Consider the following 19471-nt stretch of genomic DNA (forward strand, 5'->3'; position numbering starts at 1 on the left):
TGCCAACCAAAATCCTGTGCGCTAGCGACTTTCTCACCCCGCACTAAACAAAAACAGAAGAGGAAAAGGCAAGAACACTCAAAGCCGCATTCCCCACAAGAAAACAAATCATTCCCAAGAAAAAGTCCTATTGATCCATGATCACGCATGTAATCTTTGATTTGATAGGAAATGATTTGTAAAATCAAGTCATGACATATCTATGGTTCGGAATTAGGACGAAACACTTACCTGTGTGAGATCGATACACTTTGAGTGATTTTCTTCTATTTTTGTTGAACCCAGTGTTTCCTCTAAGTGGTCATTTAGAAGCAAAATGCTAAGAGAAAATTTCATCAGCATACTCTCCTTCCCCGATAGACACATTGTTTTTCATCCAAAAAAGCATATGTTGCTCTGATCAGTTGGAAATTTTGTCTCTTTACTAAAGCATGTTCGCATTTTAGTGAAGAAAACATCGAGACTATTTTAGTCTCGCAAGTTATCCAGAACTACGTAGTTCTGAGTTCCTCATTGAGGATACGTAGGAGCAAGAGCCTCGCTTTTGTCGGCAGCCCCACAATCTCTGTCATACTGACCCTGGGGTCATGTGACATGCGGAGACAAATTATGGTCATTCTGCATCTTTTGTCATCCAGAGGCGACGGGCCCGATGACATGCGGAGACAAATTATGGTCATTCCGCTCATCTTTTGCCATTCAGACACAGTCGTGTCCGATGGCACGCAGAGACAAATTATGGTCATTCTGCGTCTTTTGTCATCCAGAGGCGGCGGGCCCGATGACATGCAGAGACAAATTATGGTCATTCCACTCACCTTTTGCAATTCAGACACAGTTGTGTCTGATGGTACGCGGAGACAAATTATGGTCATTTTGTGTCTTTTGTCATCCAGAAGCAGCAGGCCCGATGACATGCGGGAACCATTTGGTCCCGCACTTTTTCACCTTTTGTCATCCAGAGGCGGCGGGCCCGATGACATGCGGGAACCATTTGGTCCCGCACTTTTTTACCTTTTGTCATCCAGAGGCGGCGCACCGGATGACATGCGGGAACCATTTGGTCCCGTACTTTTTCACCTTTTGTCATCCAGAGGCGGCGCACCGGATGACATGCGGGAACCATTTGGTCCCGTACTTTTTCACCTTTTGTCATCCAGAGGCGGCGGGCCCGATGACATGCGGGAACCATTTGGTCCCGCACATTTTTACCTTTTGTCATCCAGAGGCGGCGGGCCCGATGACATGCGGGAACCATTTGGTCCCACACTTTTTTACCTTTTGTCATCCAGAGGCGACGGGCCCGATGACATGCGGAGACAAATTATGGTCATCTGCACACTTTTTCTATTTGTAAGACTCGATGAGTGATAAACGCGCAGAGACAAATTATGGTCATTCTGCACCCTTTGTCATTTAGGAGCAGCAAGTTGAGTGATAAACGCGCAGAGACAAATTATGGTCATTTTGCGCCCTTTGTCATTCAGGGACAGTGAGTCGAGAGGTGGGCGAAGACAAATTATGGTCATTTCCCCACACCTTTTCGCCATCCAGAGGCGATCGTGTCCGGTGACACGCGAAGACAAATTATGGTCATTCTGCGCCTTGTGTCAACCAAGAGGAACGAATTCGACAGTATCAGGATGATGTTGGTCATCGATACTGATCACTTTAAAATTTTTGCAGGTTCTGCTGGCAGGGAGATTCACCGGTCGAATGGTGCTTCGCTCGAACGAAATTAGTGTCTTATCTTTACTTCCCTTTTATCTCCAATAAAAGACAAGTAAAGAGGGGCAACTGTCATACCCTAATTTCATCCGGGGACCATCTGTTTGTTGGGATGCAACCCTCATTTGACCACTTCGAGGTACTTGGCACCCATCCTTAGGTAATCCGTGAAGTTCCGTGACATGCCGGAAGTTAAAAGAAAGCATTGTTGCACAATCCGTGAAGTTCCGTAACATGCCAGAAGTCAAAAGGAAGCATTGTTGCACAATCCGTGAAGTTCCGTAACATCCCGGAAGCCAAAAAAGGGATGATTATGTAATTCGTAAGGTTCCATCACATTACGAAAAGAAAACAAGTATCGTTACGAAATTCGTAAAGTTTCGTAACATTACGAAAAAAGAATCAGCAAAAAAAGGCAGGCGGTGTATTTAGTAACCAGGGGGTGCAAATAGCAACCAGGCCCACTTGGGCCTTCCAGGAAGTTCCCTAGAAGGCGGTGCCTTCTGGAGGAAGCAACCTAGCTCGCCTGGGCGAGCTGGGTGGCAAGCTCCTCCCTCACTTTGCTATAAATAGGGGGAGCAGGGCAAAACAAAAATGTTCAACACTCCTGGTATCTGAGAATCACTTAAAATTAGTGAGAAAAATTGTTTCCGTGAAGAAAATCCAAGCCGAGGCGCTTCCGTAACGCTTCCGAGACGTTTTCGTGGGTGATTTTGCGAAGATTTTCAACCGTTCTTCGTTCGTTCTTCGGTCTTCAACTAGTAAGTTCCCGAAATCGAACTTTTCAATTCATTCTATGTACCCTTAGTGGTCCTCATTTGTTTCACGTGCTTTTATTTTTATTTCATTTACTTTCCGTACCCCTTTTGACATGTTTTAGTCATTTATTTAAGTCATTTTCTCGCCTAATAAAAAATAAAATAAATTTTTACCGATCATTCGTATTGTAAAATCTTTTAATTTATGTTAAAATGAAATCCGATCGTTCGGTCATGCCGTAACCACGTTTAAAACCAAACAAAAGAGGCAAAATAATAATATAATAATCAAAAAATATCTTTTAGTAAAATAATCAAAAAAATCAATCGGACTTTTTTCTTTGGGATTTTCCTTTCTTAATCGAATCGACTAATAACCAAAGTGAAATTAAGGCTAAAATCAATTCATAAATCAAGCTTTTGTCATCACCTAAAAAAGCCATTCTTAAGGTCCAAAGCCTTAAAAATGGTCTTTTTCCGCTTTTATTGGTTAAACGTAGATTTCTAAAAAGGGCCTAAAATCAACATGTAGCATTATTACCTCTTTCAAAAATAATAAGAGATCATTAATGGTCCAATGCCTTAATGTTTTCTCTCCTTTTAAAAAAACGAAAGATTGTTTAATGGTTCAACGCCTTAAATGACCTTTCATTTCAATCAAAATATATCTTGCAAAAAGGATAAAAATAACTTAACCAACGCTTAGTTCTCAAAGAACTATGTTGGTCTGATTTCCTTATCACAATTGAGGAATACGTAGGAGCAAGGGAAACACCCTCGTCGACCACAAAAAGATAAAAAATATAAAAGGCATAAAAAGACATAAGAACGTAAAAAAGGAAAAATAACATAAATTGAAGTCATATTTGCACATTTGATTAAAGGCTGCCGTCTCTTGCGACGAACGTGTGGGGTGCTAATACCTTCCCCGTGCGTAAATACAACTCCCGAACCTCACACTTAAAGTTCGTAGTGCACGTCTTTTCCGGTTTTTCCGACGTTTTCCTCAAATAAACGTTGGTGGCGACTCCGCGCGTATTCTTTTCTTGGAAGATGCACCCACGAGTCACGCGTCGCCTTCCCGCCGAAGGATAGGTTGCAACAACAACCAAGGAGGCAAGTTGTAAATTACTAGCAAAACTGGCCACGAATTGTGTTGAGTGCTTAAACTGCCATATGGATTCATTCCATCAGTGGCAAGTCCAAGCCTAAGATTTCTTGCGTTTTTGTTGAAATTTGGATACAAACGATTAATCTTCTTCTATTGGGAGGAATCAGCTAGATGATGGAGCATTCCATCGCAATTTCTCCCATTTGCATGCCATGTAAAGTCTTTTGTATCTTCTCTATTAGCAAATAGACGCTTAAACCATAGAATGATCGGAAGATACCACAAACCGTCACTAGGGGGCCCTTCTTTGAGTTTTCGTCACTACTACACTTGTCATCATCCTTCACTTTGTACCGTGATACCCCATACCTAGGGCATTTTTGCATTTCTTGAAACTCCTATCTGTATAGTATGCAATCATTAGAGCAAGCATGAATCTTCTGATACTCCATACCTATCGGACACATTATCTTATATGCCTGATGTAACTTTTTGGCAACGTGTTATCCTCTGAAAGCATATTGTGCACTACTTAAAGCAGTGAACTAAAGATTTTGTTACTCCACCCATATCTAGCCTTCACATTAACCAGACTTAACACTACTGACAACAGTGTCAAGGAATTGTTGCACCTCAGATACAAAGGCTTCTTTAAATCAGTTTGCAATGTATCATACATAGGGCATACACTTGCTGAAAAGACTATTGTCCAAGATCATGAGTCATATCATCTAAGCGATCTCCCATTTATACATCAAATGGTTTAGATTGGGACCCCCTCTGCATGTCTGTCAATTCAGCATGCCATATCCATATTGCATAATTCTTCTTAATCCCATCACACAACAGATGCTCCCGTATGTTGTCTAGTATTTTCTGTCTCCCGTTCAAATATTTTATACAAAGAAAAAAAATTTTTGTCCCAATTCAGTCGACTTCTTTCGGAAGCAAATTGCAAAAATTGTTCCACGCCTTCCTCATATGCAAGGCTCATGCAACTTTCATTCATCTAACTTCGATCCATCTGACTTTTTCATTAAAGGTGTGGCCATATCCCATTCAGGAAGGCATTCTTTTATGGTAGATTCATATGTCAAAGTTAAGTCTCTTTTGTTAAATTTGATGAAATTTTGACAGCATTTTGCATTGATCTCCAAGTACACGACATGAAAGCAGTGAGATTAATTCCCTGACAATCAAGTATGCACTCAAAGAACAACTAGAAATGCATTGTACCAAAATTTCATCAAATTCAACAAAATAATCTTAACCTTAACACATGAATCTACCATAAAAATATGACTCTTCCCAAATTGTCCAAATGGACAATTCAAGATTTAATACAACGATTAATGCAAACTATCCCGCAAGAATCATGGTATTCAATCTCAAACGGGAATCTAAGGTTCACTCATGATGAACATAACTTGAATAGCATATATCAATTCTCATTAATCGCAGTGAACAAGTAATAAAAACATTGGTAACAGACAACAACATCAAAAGTTTACAAAATACATTTGTACCTGTGATGATGAGCAACATGGTCCAAAAATAGAGCAACAATCTAATAAAGAACTCAATCACCACCTTCATCAATCATCATTCCCAAAAACATTAGATATAAAACTTCCTCGACACAGCCAACACAGTCCAAAACCACCATGATCCATAATCACTGACTCTATATAAGTAAATAACATAATACCTAAGGCGTAGAGCAACAAATTCTCTAGTTGAAGACATTAAGTTCTTTACTACCATTCAATTACAATTTTCCAACAAAAAAAAATGGAGACAACGAATTAAAGCAACCAAATTTGTTCAACCATATTGCTAACATGTGACATACAAAAGTTGATTGTACCAATAATATAGAATTTGTAGTACAAAACACTAACACAAGCCTTAGAAGCAACACAGAGTCACCTCCTTTGGACAAAATTCAACAATTTAACACACAATGAATCAAACTTACCAACAATTGCAGTAAGAAACTAATGTAAACCTAGGTTGGAGTGCGAGCAACCAACTCATGGGACACAACTTAAATTGCTCCTATCTAGAAAACACACACACACACACACACACACACACACACACACACACACACACACACACACACACACACACACACACACACATATATATATATATATATATATATATATATATAAATGATGCATCACATTCTTCAACACTATTAATAAGTTCAACAACTTTTATGGTATGTGTTGAGCAAAATGTGTTAATGGTTTTCTGTAAGATTGTATAATGAACTTGGAGAACTACATAAATGAATGTAAGCAAGCGATATTACAGATTTTAACTAGTCAAACCAAAAATTATTTTACAATTTCAAACTATGCATGCCAGTAGTTATGAGTCAGAGGGTCACTGACACCAATGTTTATAAAGCAATTGAATTCCATGTTCTATGTAGATGACTCTAACTGAAACAAGGTAAAAGCATGGAGTAATATCCACAAGGCTCTGTCTTCTCTAGACACATACCTCGAGTGAAGAGTTTTTGTCCCAGTAAAAATGGAAAGATGCTTATCATTAGACTTGTTGGAACAAACTGAAGAAACCTGTGAACAAGACATATTTAGATTTGGCATTCACTGGAACAAACAAGTAATGAAAGCTGATATATGTATTAAAATTGAAAAATAAAATAAAACCAATGGATCATTTTTGTTTGTCAATGATAAAATTGCAAGGATACAATCAGAACCTAGTAATACTACTTCTATAGATGCCAATTTCAGCAATAGATAGTGAAGACATTGAAGAACCCAATATTTCAAATATGTAATACCCATATATAATTTAACCAAGACTCAATTACTCAATTTAACTCAAACTTTTACCTAGAAATAAAAAAGACTGAGTGAGGGGTTGTTAATGTTATGCAAATCGAGAGAAGAGAAACATACACACATAACTAAAGCCTAAACATGTCGTTGCACAAGCATTGCTACTACAACAACCTGCTAAATGTAATTATCAAAACTCAGCCATGCGAGGTCTAGCCAAGAACGTTGCAGCCACCATGGTCGAGGCAATGCCATGCTACTCTGCCATGGCACTTGGCAAAAACTCAACCATGTGAAGTGAGCTAAACTCAGCCATGGTATTCAACACAAAAAGATTCAAAGAGAGACACAATCGTGAAAATTCAGCATAAACACAGTGTTCTGATATTTTTAAATTTAAGTTCAACACCAGTTTTTTATTGAAAACCATATTTAATAAAGTGATGTCAACGTCCAGAAAACCAATGTTAACTTATCATACATTAACATCGGTTTTTCAAAAAACCGATGTGAACTAACACACATTATTTACAATTATGCCACCGTGTTTATGTTAAGATCAGTTTTGTCGAAAACCGATGTTAAATCTATATTTTCTAGTAGTGGAAACTTCGTCTTGGTTGGTTTCATTGACAACTGACTGGATAGTCTTGTTGTGTTGTGTTGTGTTACTTCCTAATTGGAAATTGAAATCGAAATCCCTCTTCCTAGCGGTGGTCATTGTGGTCGTGGTTTTTTTCTTGCATGATGCGCTCAGGAGTACAGACGAGCTTATTGGGGATTATCAAGAATCTCCTTATGGTCTTATGCTTGGTGAAACTCCTACCAATGGGGCCTATGTCCCTATTTGAGCTTTTTTAAACTTTTTTTTTGTACAATTCACTAACAATCTCAAATTTATTCTTCTGCTCTTTCACTGCTCTATTGCATTCCTTGTATGCAAACATTTAGTTTGGTATTGGATGGGATGATAATGCTTGTCAATATTGGTGTTGTCTCATAAATTTAACAATGAATTGTGAAGCTACATGTGGCGTTGGGAAATGGGATTGTGTCATCATCATTACAACAGGGTTTCTATGTTATGGATTATTCACTTTATTAACTTTGCTCTATGATTTGCTATGTTGAACTAAAATAATGCACAAATAATGAAATTTAAACATGTAATTATTTTAAGTGTTTTTGGTACTATTCTAGTTTTACTTTGTAAATATGTGAAATTACGGTTTATACTAAATCTCAACATAGGTTAACTAGGTGAAATTTCAATTTTGATTGAAAATAGAACATCAATACCTAAGGACTTGTTTCACATCCTTTTTGGGGTTCTGAGTCTTAGGAATGGTTAGAGTTTTACAAGTTTTCTAGACAAACTAGATAAACCTTTTACAAGTTTTTAGACAAACTTAAGAAAACTTTCTCTAATGATGACCCTTATCTAACATAGGGTGGTGGGCTCCTCTACAAGCCAACAACCTAGATATTTGAATTATTCTCCCAAAACAAATTCATTTGTTTTTGTTTAATTTCTTGCTGGAAAAAAAGTATGTCCTATGTATGCATGTAATATTATAGAAAATCACAAAACAAAATCCAATTCCAAGCCAACCATAAGCTTTGGCCTGATAGAGTGAGTGAGTTGTGAGCAGATCCTTGCATAATAAAAAAATGACCTATATATATATATCATTCATGGAATTTCAAGTTACCTATTTATCCAAATTATAATATTTTGAAGTTCTTAAGTATTGAAAGAAATACAACATAAATCTTTTGCTCCAAAAGTTTTGGTTCTAATTTTAACGGCGCTCTGGGGCGTTCATCACAACAAAAGCCTACAAACATGAAATTAACAAAATTTCATAAAAGAGACATTTTTCAGATTTAGTTCTAATATTCTGCAGTTTTTTAAGGCATAGTCAATATGCTAATGTTGTTATGCTTGTCTATTTCAGATTAACTAGTTTGAGAAAGTTTCTAGCCACTTATAGAGCTGATCTTATGATTAAGGTAAAAGGGGATTTCTAAAGATTTAGAGTATTGATATACATTGGCACTTGTATAGTATATACACTTGATTAACACTCTTTATTTTCACTAATCAGTCTCTTCTTGTTGCATTATATCATTATATTTATTCTTCTTTTTCTTTATCTTTATAGAAACACATCAGTCTCTTCTTGTCCATGCATAATCTTCCAAAAATTTATTTAAACTTAATTATGAAAATGACTTATGACATATATATACTTTTTATATCATATTTGAATGGGCTACAAAGAGAAAGCATAATAGAATAGTTTCTTTTTAGTGTGTTTCAGTAACTAAGTTAATTATAATGGAATATGCTAATCAAATAATAGATTTTGATAGATCGGGAAAGGTGTATGATAGGAGATATCCATGAAAGAGCTAAGAGCCAGTTCTATCAAATTCCCTATGCTAATCCAAACATACTGTCATGATATCTACTTCTCTGGTCATGGCAACTTCGATTAAAAATTTAAGTGATCATAATATTAAGTTAAGTTTAAAAATTGTAAATCTTTAATTATTTTAAATAATGTTAAAAATTATTTCAAACATGTTTAAAAAGTGTTTAATAAGGTCATGTATTTTTTTCTTCTTAGATAGTAGTTTATCTTGGCAATCACCCAGGAGCAATGATGTAGATAAATCCTTTTACTAAAATAGTCTAAAAGCAATATTTAAGAAGACCATTTTATGATCCTCGGAAAGTTTCCTAGACCATGACAACCTAAGGCCACGTAATCATTCATCATCCAAAGACTTCACCTAATAGCTTCTCCCATCCCTCGTCATCTTTTGACTTGAACTTGTTAGCTTCTCACAACCACATCTAATGCGTTTGGTAGCTAAATATTGCCAACCCATCTTCAACATCATGGCCTAATTAATCAACCAAAATATAAAAGAGATATCACTGTGTTGAGAATATAAGAGTAAGCCTCAAGCTCATTCAATTCAAACATACACAGAGAGTGATGGTGATGGTTTGAACTAGCTACATTTGATACCTTATATGACACATGACTAGGTTGAATTTGTTCATAGGTCGAATCCCATTAGTGATCCCTTAGCTGATTTGATTAAAAATTTGCTTGACCTTTACATGAAGCCTCTTCAAGTGGCGAGGGATGCATTTAAATTTGAGGTTCACAATGATAATTTTCCCTTGTTCATAATGTTAACTGATGTAAATGAAATAATCTCAGGCCAACAATGTTTGAAAATCTCTATATTACAATTTTAGACAATGTAAGTGTATTTTATTTGAAGGTTAATTCATTATCTAATTACTTATAATATAATTAATGATTTTTATTTGATTAAACAAAAATAGGTTTTTAAATGACTTGTCAATAAACTTGTGTCATGGTTCTGTGTATGGATTCCTTGAGCCTCAGTCCAAACACAATACAAATGATAAACATGATGAAGGATCACAAAGAGAGATATACCTAAGAGTTTACTTGAATTAGTAAGTAAAAATAAAACTAAATTGTTAAGTAATATTTACATCATTACTAATTATTATTCTCCAACGTAGGGGCCATTGAGAGCTCCTTCTTATATGTCCTTGGAATGACTTTGTTGTATGGTTTTGTTCCTTGCATAAATAGCCCGATGTTCACATCATAGCCATAGTTAACAAGTTAAGTTTGAATTTCTAACACTTTTACACAAATAATTCTTAGTATGGATACACATTAATCTTTTGATCTTACCATAATATACATTTACATTTTTTTAACTAGTGCTACGAAGGAATTAAAGAGATTCTATGGTAATCCCTCCCAGAGTAAACCTTTACTCGTACCTCATTGGATTGAGGTAAACGTATGTCATTTAACCAATGCTTTAATCTGATTGATGACATTTTATAACTTTGTAATTATAATATTTAACTATATTTCATATTGAATTTATAGTCATATTCAAAATGAAGGCTATGAGTGTGACTATTATGTCATGCATTGGATGTTGACCGTAGTCATGGGGGGTTTGAAGAATGAATGGAACACGATACTAGTTTACTTTAACAAATTTCAATTATTAGATTTTTTATCATAAAATGTCATTAACTTGTATTTAATAATATACTAGTTTAGTTTGACGTTTTTAATTGTTACATTTTTTATTATTTAATGTGATTAACGAATGTTTATCATATGTTGTCATGGTTTAGTAATGGAACACCATTCAAGTTGAAGAAGATTACAACAATTTGCAAGGCATGGACAACATACTTCTTAAAATGTAAAAACAATGCATGTATTTATATAATGTTGATAATATCGTACATAATTTATATCATATTTGTTTATATTAATTAACTATACTAATTTATAATTTGGTCTGGACTGCATGTATTTGTTCTTTGTTAAATTACATGTGGGGTGTTCCATAAAAAAAGTAACATTTAAAAAAATTAACCTCTATGATAGTTTTTAGACAACTATCATAGAACTTGGACTTTCTATGCTGCTTTTCATAAAACTGTAATAGAAGACTTACATTCTATGACAGTTTTTTGAAAAATCATCATAGAATGTTGACTTTTTATGACGATTTTTCAAAAAACCGTCATAAAAATACACGTAAATATTTTATGTGTAAGCAATCCACATTCAACAATGGTGGATTCCATGGCATTTAAAAACCATTATGGAAGGCCATAAAGAACCATCATTGAAAACCTTATTTGTAGTAGTGGTTCTAACTTGGGTTTGTAAGGCAAATGGAAGGATTGGTGAGCAAAGATGAAGTTGAGCATCTTGGCACGTGGAGAAGGTTTTGGAGATCTGGAGAAGGTTTAACATTGGTTTTTATGGATTTTGAACATTGGTTATGAATCGATGTAGAAACTACTATCGTTAAAAGTTTCAATTTTAACATCGATTATGAAAACTGATGTTAAAATTCACTACACAACTTCAATTTTTAACGAAAACTGATGTCGTATAGTAAGAAATATACAAAAAAAATGTAAAATCATCAGATTTGCTTAAAACTATTGTTGTAAGGCGCATGTCGGTTTTGTCAAAACCGATGTTATTATGCACCTTACAACATCGATTTTAACCAAAATTAATGTTGTAATTACAAGATCATTTTCTCCCAAAATCGATCAATGTTGTTTTGCTACTATGGTGCATTACAACATTGGTTCTTCTAGAACTGATGTTGTTTTTGCATTTTTTTAATATTCTATCTATTTTGTTAATTAAGTCAAACCTACAAATTGAAAACACAACCAATCTAGGCAGTATTCAGGCATTATCCAGGCAATACAAAATATTACATTCAAATTATTATTGAATAATTACTATTAAATAAAAGAAATACTTAAAGTAATGGAACAATAATCTCAATAAATAAAATCATCTATAACCTAAGCTAATTAAACATAACTCTACAATATTAAAATTTCTTAAACAACTAGTGCTTCATTTTTAACTCTTAGAAGACATCTTGCCCACTAGATGTGAATTGTCTTTATTCTCTCTGGTTCCAATGCTCTTAGATTAGTAAAATAATGCATGATATAATAAAACATAACTTAATCAGTGCAAATAATAACAACTATAACAAATGAAATTAGTTTTCAAGTAAACAACTACCATTTTCCAATTATCCTTGAAATCTCCTAGGACTATGGTTGACATCCAACGCATCACATAATAATCGCATTCAATGTTTTCTCTTTGCTTATTACACTAAATTTAATAAGATATTCAAAGTTATCCCAAAGATATACACCGTAATAAAATTTCATTTTAAGAGATTAAACATTGTTTAAATGACTTACTTTAACTGGAATCCATTTAACAATTGCCTTGGATTTACTTCCTTTATTATCGTTCAATCTCTTCAAAGCATTGGTTAAGAGAAACATGCATGCATACTGGACAATTAAAATATTGATGTCAGATACTTTGATAAAGTAAATGTGTTACAAATTACAATTAACCTGTTAATAATTTTTTCAAGTAGTTGTCGGGCTTATTGTGCAAGGAACAGAACCAGACAATAACATTGTCCTTAGGACATATAATGACCAATTGTCAATGTCCACTACATTGGAGAACATTAAGTTATTATAATTTATAAATTATTAAAATTGATTTGTCCAGTTTTACTTACCCATTTAAGGAGGCTCCTATGTAGACATATCTTTGTGAATTCTGCATCCATTTCTTAATATAATCCCCAAATTCAAACTGCGATTGGCTAGATCTCTGTATAGACTGTGGCTCAAGAAATCCATACATAGAGGCATTCCCCGATCACATACTTAACTCATTCATATACCTATTGTTAAAATAAATTAAATTATGCATCAATTTAAAACAATTAATTAGGTAATGGACTATAATTTAAAGTTACTTACAAAATTCATAATTATATAACAACGATGTCCAAACATTGACCATCGTGTGCTATTTTCCCAATATCTTCATGCTTTATGTACAAAGGGACATTATCATTGTACACCCTAAACATAACTACATCTTACAGCACCTGCATAGGCTTGAGGAAAAGTTGCGGGATCATCAATGACATCTGGTATATTGGATTGTCATCAGGTTTTGACTTATGAACATGCTTCGCCGGTCTCTCTGGTCCTGTTTATCCTACATAATTAATAAACATAAGTAAATGACAGTCAATAATTTATTTGTAAAAAATCCTTTTTAAATAATAATAAACACAACAAAAAGGAAACATCTTTTCTGAAAAAGATTGTTCAAGATATGTCAACCAAGTAAGGAAAGACTTAAAGGTCTGCCCCACTAACTAAACCTTTTTTAGGGGATACAAGGACACGAACATAAACATCTTGAACTTCCTCAACACCTACCTTCACTTGATCATTGCCCAAAGGGACATTGTGCACAGTTATTGACCCCTCATAAACTCTGCTAAAGGTAACCAAGCGTGGAGGATTGTCATCAAGATATAACCAACGCTTGTGTGATAAAGCCGTGTTTGGGCCTTGCCTCGAGGGATCAACACAACCTCCCTTTCTTCTAACATAAGAAGCAGAAGGAGAAACCTCAAGCTCAAGAGGAGGTATGAATCCATGGGATTGCATCCGGCTGAAAGACAACATTAGTTGTCTCTTTGAGGTTTTATTATTACTATTGAATTCTGATCAGTTTTTCCTCTTCACCAATTACTATGTATTTTTTGCTATTAATCCATACATGCTTAGTGCTTGATTAATTGTCTCTGCGCTTAATTTATGTTCATGCTTAATGATCAGTTTCGTTCATTATTAATTGGTGTATGTGTTGCTTAATCACATAATGAATGCCTTATGTTAAATTTCGCTTAGTAATTTAATTTAGGGTTGGATTAAGTGGTTGAACTGATAAAGGATAAATCCTAGTAAGTTAGGATAAGAGACTTGGTTGTGAATCAAGGGGAAACAACGTGTTTTAATTCTGATATTTTCTAATTCAAATTTACTTGTTGTTTAATTTACAAAAACAAACAACTCCCCCCCCCCCCCAACTCATTACTATTTAATTACTATCTATTATGAACATTTGGTTGACCATTGCTCATTGGGAGACGACCTAGGATCACTTCCTAGATATTGCATTTTTAATGTTTATTTGATTCGGGTACGGCCTCGATCAAATTTGGCGCCGTTGCCGGGGAGAAATGGGCCAAAGGTTCATAATAGTGTTTAGTTATCTTATTTTGTGTAACGTTCTATTTTGCATTTCAGTTGCATTCCCTGTTTAGCGACTGATTCAGCCTTTTGTTTTGCTGTGAACAGTGCTGAACAGTGATTAGCGACGGATTTTGCAATTTAATTAACGGTTTTTGTTTTGGTAGTTAGAGTTGTTATTTTTGACTGAATTTTTGTGTGGTAGCTTCTTTTTATCCATATTTTGTGTGAAAAATACCAGGAACACTTGGTGTGGCGTTATTTGAGAGGGACAAAAATATTTGGAACTTGTTTTTAGCAAAACTTAAAACGGCCATAACTTTTGCTCCGGGTATCAGAACGACTATTATTATATATGCATTTGGGGTAGGAAAAAATTTCCCTTACTGTGGCAACTAGCTTGGGGACTCCTAAACTCCAAAAATCAGCCGTTTACTAATTTTTTTTATTTTTCAAGTATTATTGTCCTATTTTTCTAAAATTTTCTTAGGTAGTTTTCATAGTTAGACTTCGAATTTTTGTTTAAAATTTTTTTTGCTATCTTTTCATGATTTTAGGGTGTTCCTCACAAAATTTCATCTTATTTGAATATCGTTTGAGTATAGCTATAGTTTTACCCCCTTGTTAGGTGTTGTTGAGAAACACATTATTTGCTACATATAGTGCATGACTAGGGGCAATCCAGGTGATTTACAACCCTTTGAGCCTGAAATAGATAGAACCTTTCATAGATTAGTTAGGCATAGTGTGCATCCTGGTCATTTTGTGCATTTTGAGAATTCTGAGCACTCTGTTGAGGGTGATTCTGAATATTCTGATTTTGAGCACTCCACTACTAACTTTCATACTGAGAACATGGTTCAACCTCCACCTCGTGAGAGGACTCTTAGGGAGATGGCTGCACCTGATTTCACTTATGAAAGTTTGTGCATTCAATATCCTGATGAGGGTGTTCCATATGTTCTCAAGACTGGACTAATATATTTGCTGCCCAAGTTTCATGGTCTTGCAGGTGAAGATCCTCATAAGCATCTTAAGGAGTTCCATATTGTTTGTTTCACCATGAAGCCCCCTGATGTCCAAGAAGATCATATATTTCTAAAGGATTTTCCTCATTCTGTGGAGGGGTGGCAAAAGATTGGCTCTACTACCTTGTTCTCAGGTCCATTTTCAGCTGGGATGACCTTAAGAGAGTGTTCTTGGAGAAATTTTTCCCTGCATCTAGGACCACTGCCATCAGAAAAGACATTTCAGGCATCAGACAACTTAGTGGAAAAAGCTTGTATGAGTACTAAGAAAGATTCAAGAAATTGTGTGCAAGCTGTCCTCACCACCAGATTTCTGAGCAACTCCTTCTTCGATATTTCTATGAGGGACTTAGCAACATAGAGAGGAGTATGATTGATGCTGCCAGTGGTGGAGCTCTTGGTGATATGACCCCTTCTGAAGCTAAGAATTTGATTGAGAAGATGGCTTCCAACTCCTAACAATTCAGTGCAAGAAAAAGCTTGAAGGAAAACTTGATGCCTTGGTCAACCAAGTAACTCAGCTTGCCATAAATCAGAAATCTGCACCTATTGCAAGAGTCTGTGGTCTATGTTCTTCTACAGATCACCATACAGATCTATGTCCTTCTTTGCAGCAATCTGGAGTCAATGAGCAACCTGAAGCTTATGCTGCAAACATTTATAATAGACCACCTCAGCAGCAAAATCAACAACAACAGAATAATTATGACCTTTCGAGCAATAGATACAATCCAGGTTGGAGGAATCATCCAAATCTGAGATGGACAAGTCCTCCATAACAACAATAGCCTGCCCCTCCTTTTCAGAATGTTAATGGTCCAAGCAAGCCATATGTTCCTCCTGCAATGCAGCAACAACAGCAACAGTCACAACAAAGACAACCAGCAACTGAGGCTCCTCCTCAACCTTCCTTAGAAGAGTTAGTGAGGCAAATGATCATCCAGAATATGTAATTTCAGCAAGAGACAAGAGCCTCCATTCAGAGTCTGACAAATCAGATGGGGCAGATGGCTACTCAGATGAATCAAGCTCAGTCCCAAAATTCTGACAAATTGCCTTCACAAACTGTGCAGAATCCTAAAAATGTGAGTGCCATCACCTTGAGGTCTGACAACCAAATTCAAGTGCCTCCACCAGTAGCAGCACTTGCACCTGCACCTGTCAAGCTTCATTCTACACCTAAAAAAGAGGATGAGATAGTTGCACAAAAGAGAAAGCTTCCTAACAAAAATTTTCATCCAGGTGGACCTTTTTCTAGTAATTCTGACTTGCAACAGCCTCTTATCCCTCTCCCATTCCCACCTAGAGCAATTCCAAACAAAAAAATTGAAGAAGCGAAAAAGGAGATCTTGGAGACCTTCAGGAAAGTAGAGGTGAACATACCTCTGCTAGATGCCATCAAGCAGATTCCAAGATATGCCAAGTTTTTAAAGGAGATGTGCACCCATAAAAGGAAGCTCAAAGGCAATGAACGGATTAGTATGGGCATAAATGTGTCAGCATTGATAGGTAAAGGTTTTCCTCACATTCTTGAGAAATGTAAGGACCCAGGTACTTTCTGTATACCTTGCATTGTTGGGAACAATAAATTTGAGAATGCCATGCTAGATCTAGGAGCATCAGTTAGTGTCATGCCTCTGTCCATTTTAAATTCTTTATCTCTTGGACCTTTGCAATCTACAGATGTGGTGATTCATTTGGCAAATAGAAGTGTTGCTTACCCCGCAGGTTTCATAGAGGATGTGCTAGTTGGGTTGGTGAACTTATTTTTCCTGTTAATTTTTATGTTCTTAATATGGAAGAGGGATTTTCCCATGGTTCAGTTCCAATTATTTTAGGCAGGCCATTTATGAAAACATCCCGAACCAAGATATATGTTTATGCTGGCACATTGTCTATGGAATTTGGTGATATTGTTGTTCATTTTAACATTCTTGATGCCATGAAACATCCATCTGAGGATCATTCTGTTTTTCGTGCTGAGATAATTGATCATATTGTTGATGATTATATGTTTGATTTTGATTCTGTTCTTTATGGTAGGAAACATCCATTTTTATCTGATCTACATGCTTGTCATTCCGTATGCATTGAATCTGAATCTGAGTTTGAATTTGATCCTGTATCTAATTTTTATGCTGAGAATGAATCTGAATTTGAGTCTGGTTCTGATTTTTTGGGTGTTGTACCTCTTGATGTTGATTTTTTAGAGTCAGAATGCACTAACCATGTTGCAGGAAGTACATATACTTCTGACTTGCTTTATGAGGTACAGGCCAAGGAACCTTCTTCTCCTACCATGGTTCCTCCCACTGTTCAGCCACCACCCACACCAGAGTTGAAGCCCTTATCAGCAAACCTCAAATATGCTTACTTGGAGGACAAGAAAAAATTTTCAGTGATCATATCTGCCTCCCTTGATGCTGAGCAAGAGGAGAAGTTGTTGCTAGTGCTCAGAAGCATAAGAAAGCCATTGGATGGACTTTAGCAGACATTGCTGTATTAGCTCATCTACTGCATGCATAGGATACTTTTAGAGGATGGAGCTAAGCCAGTGAGGCAGCCACAGTGGAGACTCAATTCCGTTATTCTAGATGTGGTGAAAAGGGAAGTGACCAAGCTCTTACAAGCTGGAATCATCTATCCCATCTCTGACAGCCAGTAGGTGAGTCCAATTCAAGTGGTCCCTAAGAAGACAGGCCTCATAGTAATTAAGAATAAAAGGGATGAGTTTATCCCCACAAGAGTGCAAAACAGCTGGCGAGTCTGCATTGATTATAGGAGGTTGAACCAGGTAACCAGAAAAGATAATTTTCCCTTGCCATTCATTGACCAAATGCTTGAGCGCTTGGCAGGTAAGTCTCATTACTGTTTTCTTGATGGTTTTTATGGTTATTTACAAATTCATATTGCTCTCGAGGATCAAGAAAAGACCATATTCACCTGTCTCTTTGGCACTTTTGCCTATAGGAGGATGCCCTGTGGCCTATGCAACGCCTCTGGTACCTTCCAGCGGTGTATGCTTAGCATTTTCAGTGACTTTTTAGAGAGTTGCATAGAGGTGTTTATGGATGATTTTACTGTTTATGGATCCTCTTTTGATGCATGTTTGGATAGTCTGGATAGAGTTCTTAATAGATGCATTGAAACTAACCTTGTGCTGAATTTTGAAAAATGTCACTTCATGGTAGAACAAGGTATAGTTTTAGGGCATATCATTTCCAATAAGGGCATAGAGGTAGACCCTACAAAAATAGATGTTATTTCACAATTTTCTTACCTCTCTTGCGTGCGAGAGGTTCGTTCTTTTCTTGGTCATGCAGGGTTTTATAGGCACTTTATCAAGGATTTTAGCAAAGTGGCCCTTCCACTATCCAATCTGCTGCAAAAGGAGGTGGAGTTTGATTTTGATGACCGATGCAAAGAGGCTTTTGATTGCCTCAAGCGTTCAGTGACTACCACCCCTATCATTCAGGCACTTGATTGGATAGCCCCATTTGAGCTAATGTGCGATGCATCCAATTACGCATTGGGGGCTGTCCTTGCTCAAAAGATCTCCTTACTTCACCCTACTTCTCTTCCGCCATGACTTAGGGAGTTTTCTTTTTCTATCTCCTTCTTTACTTTTATTGCACTTGTCCAATTTTACTGATTATTTTGATTGCTCTTGATCTTGTGATTGTGCTACATTGAGGACAATGTGTTGTTTAAGTGTGAGGGGGGGGGGGGGGGAGATTGTTCTTTAATTTTGTTGGGTATTCTAGTTTAATGTTATTAGGTTTTTCTAGGTTAATTTTGTTATTTTGGTTTTATGTTTTGTGTACAACATTGCATGTTTTTCTTTGAATTTTGGGTTATGTACAGGTAATGGGTAATTGTTTTTGAAATAGGAGTTTCTTGGCATTTTGTGAATTGAAACCCTTGTTTTTCTCTACATGTCAAGTTAATTTTGAAAGTTCGAATTGAAAGTGATAGATTTACCCTTGGTGAGAATTTGAGCCATCATTATCTATTTTATTCAGTGTGTTTTGCCCCATTGATTGCTTGCACAATAGCCTTGGCTTTACTCTTGTTGATACTTCTTGCTTCACATGCATGTTGGGAGATGATTTAGGCATTTTGTTCTTATAAGCCTCTAGCCAAATGAGCCTACCTTGAATTAATTCCTTTGATAGCCCCTTTGAGCCGATGTTCCCCTTTCTTTGTTTTGAAGCTCATTACAAGCCTTAAGTGAAAAACCATGATTTCATCCTGCCCTTAAGGAATTTTGGAGCTTTGGAATTGTTTTGGGAATAAGTGTGAAGGGGGGGGGGGGTATG

General features: G+C 36.1%; 1 long non-coding RNA gene across 1 annotated transcript in view; it reads right to left on the bottom strand.

Moving 5' to 3' along the window:
* Positions 1 to 12447: 12447 nt before the first annotated feature.
* LOC102670380 (uncharacterized) overlaps positions 12448 to 19471 on the bottom strand; it is a 13390-nt gene continuing 6366 nt past the window's right edge. The window contains exons 2-3 of the long non-coding RNA XR_001383864.3: positions 12835 to 13078; positions 12448 to 12755 (exon numbers count right to left, since the gene is read on the bottom strand). This is a non-coding gene — a long non-coding RNA (uncharacterized lncRNA). The remainder of the gene's footprint in view (positions 12756 to 12834; positions 13079 to 19471) is intronic.

Source organism: Glycine max, chromosome 12 (assembly GCF_000004515.6).
Source record: "Glycine max cultivar Williams 82 chromosome 12, Glycine_max_v4.0, whole genome shotgun sequence".
Classification (NCBI taxonomy): domain Eukaryota; kingdom Viridiplantae; phylum Streptophyta; class Magnoliopsida; order Fabales; family Fabaceae; genus Glycine; species Glycine max.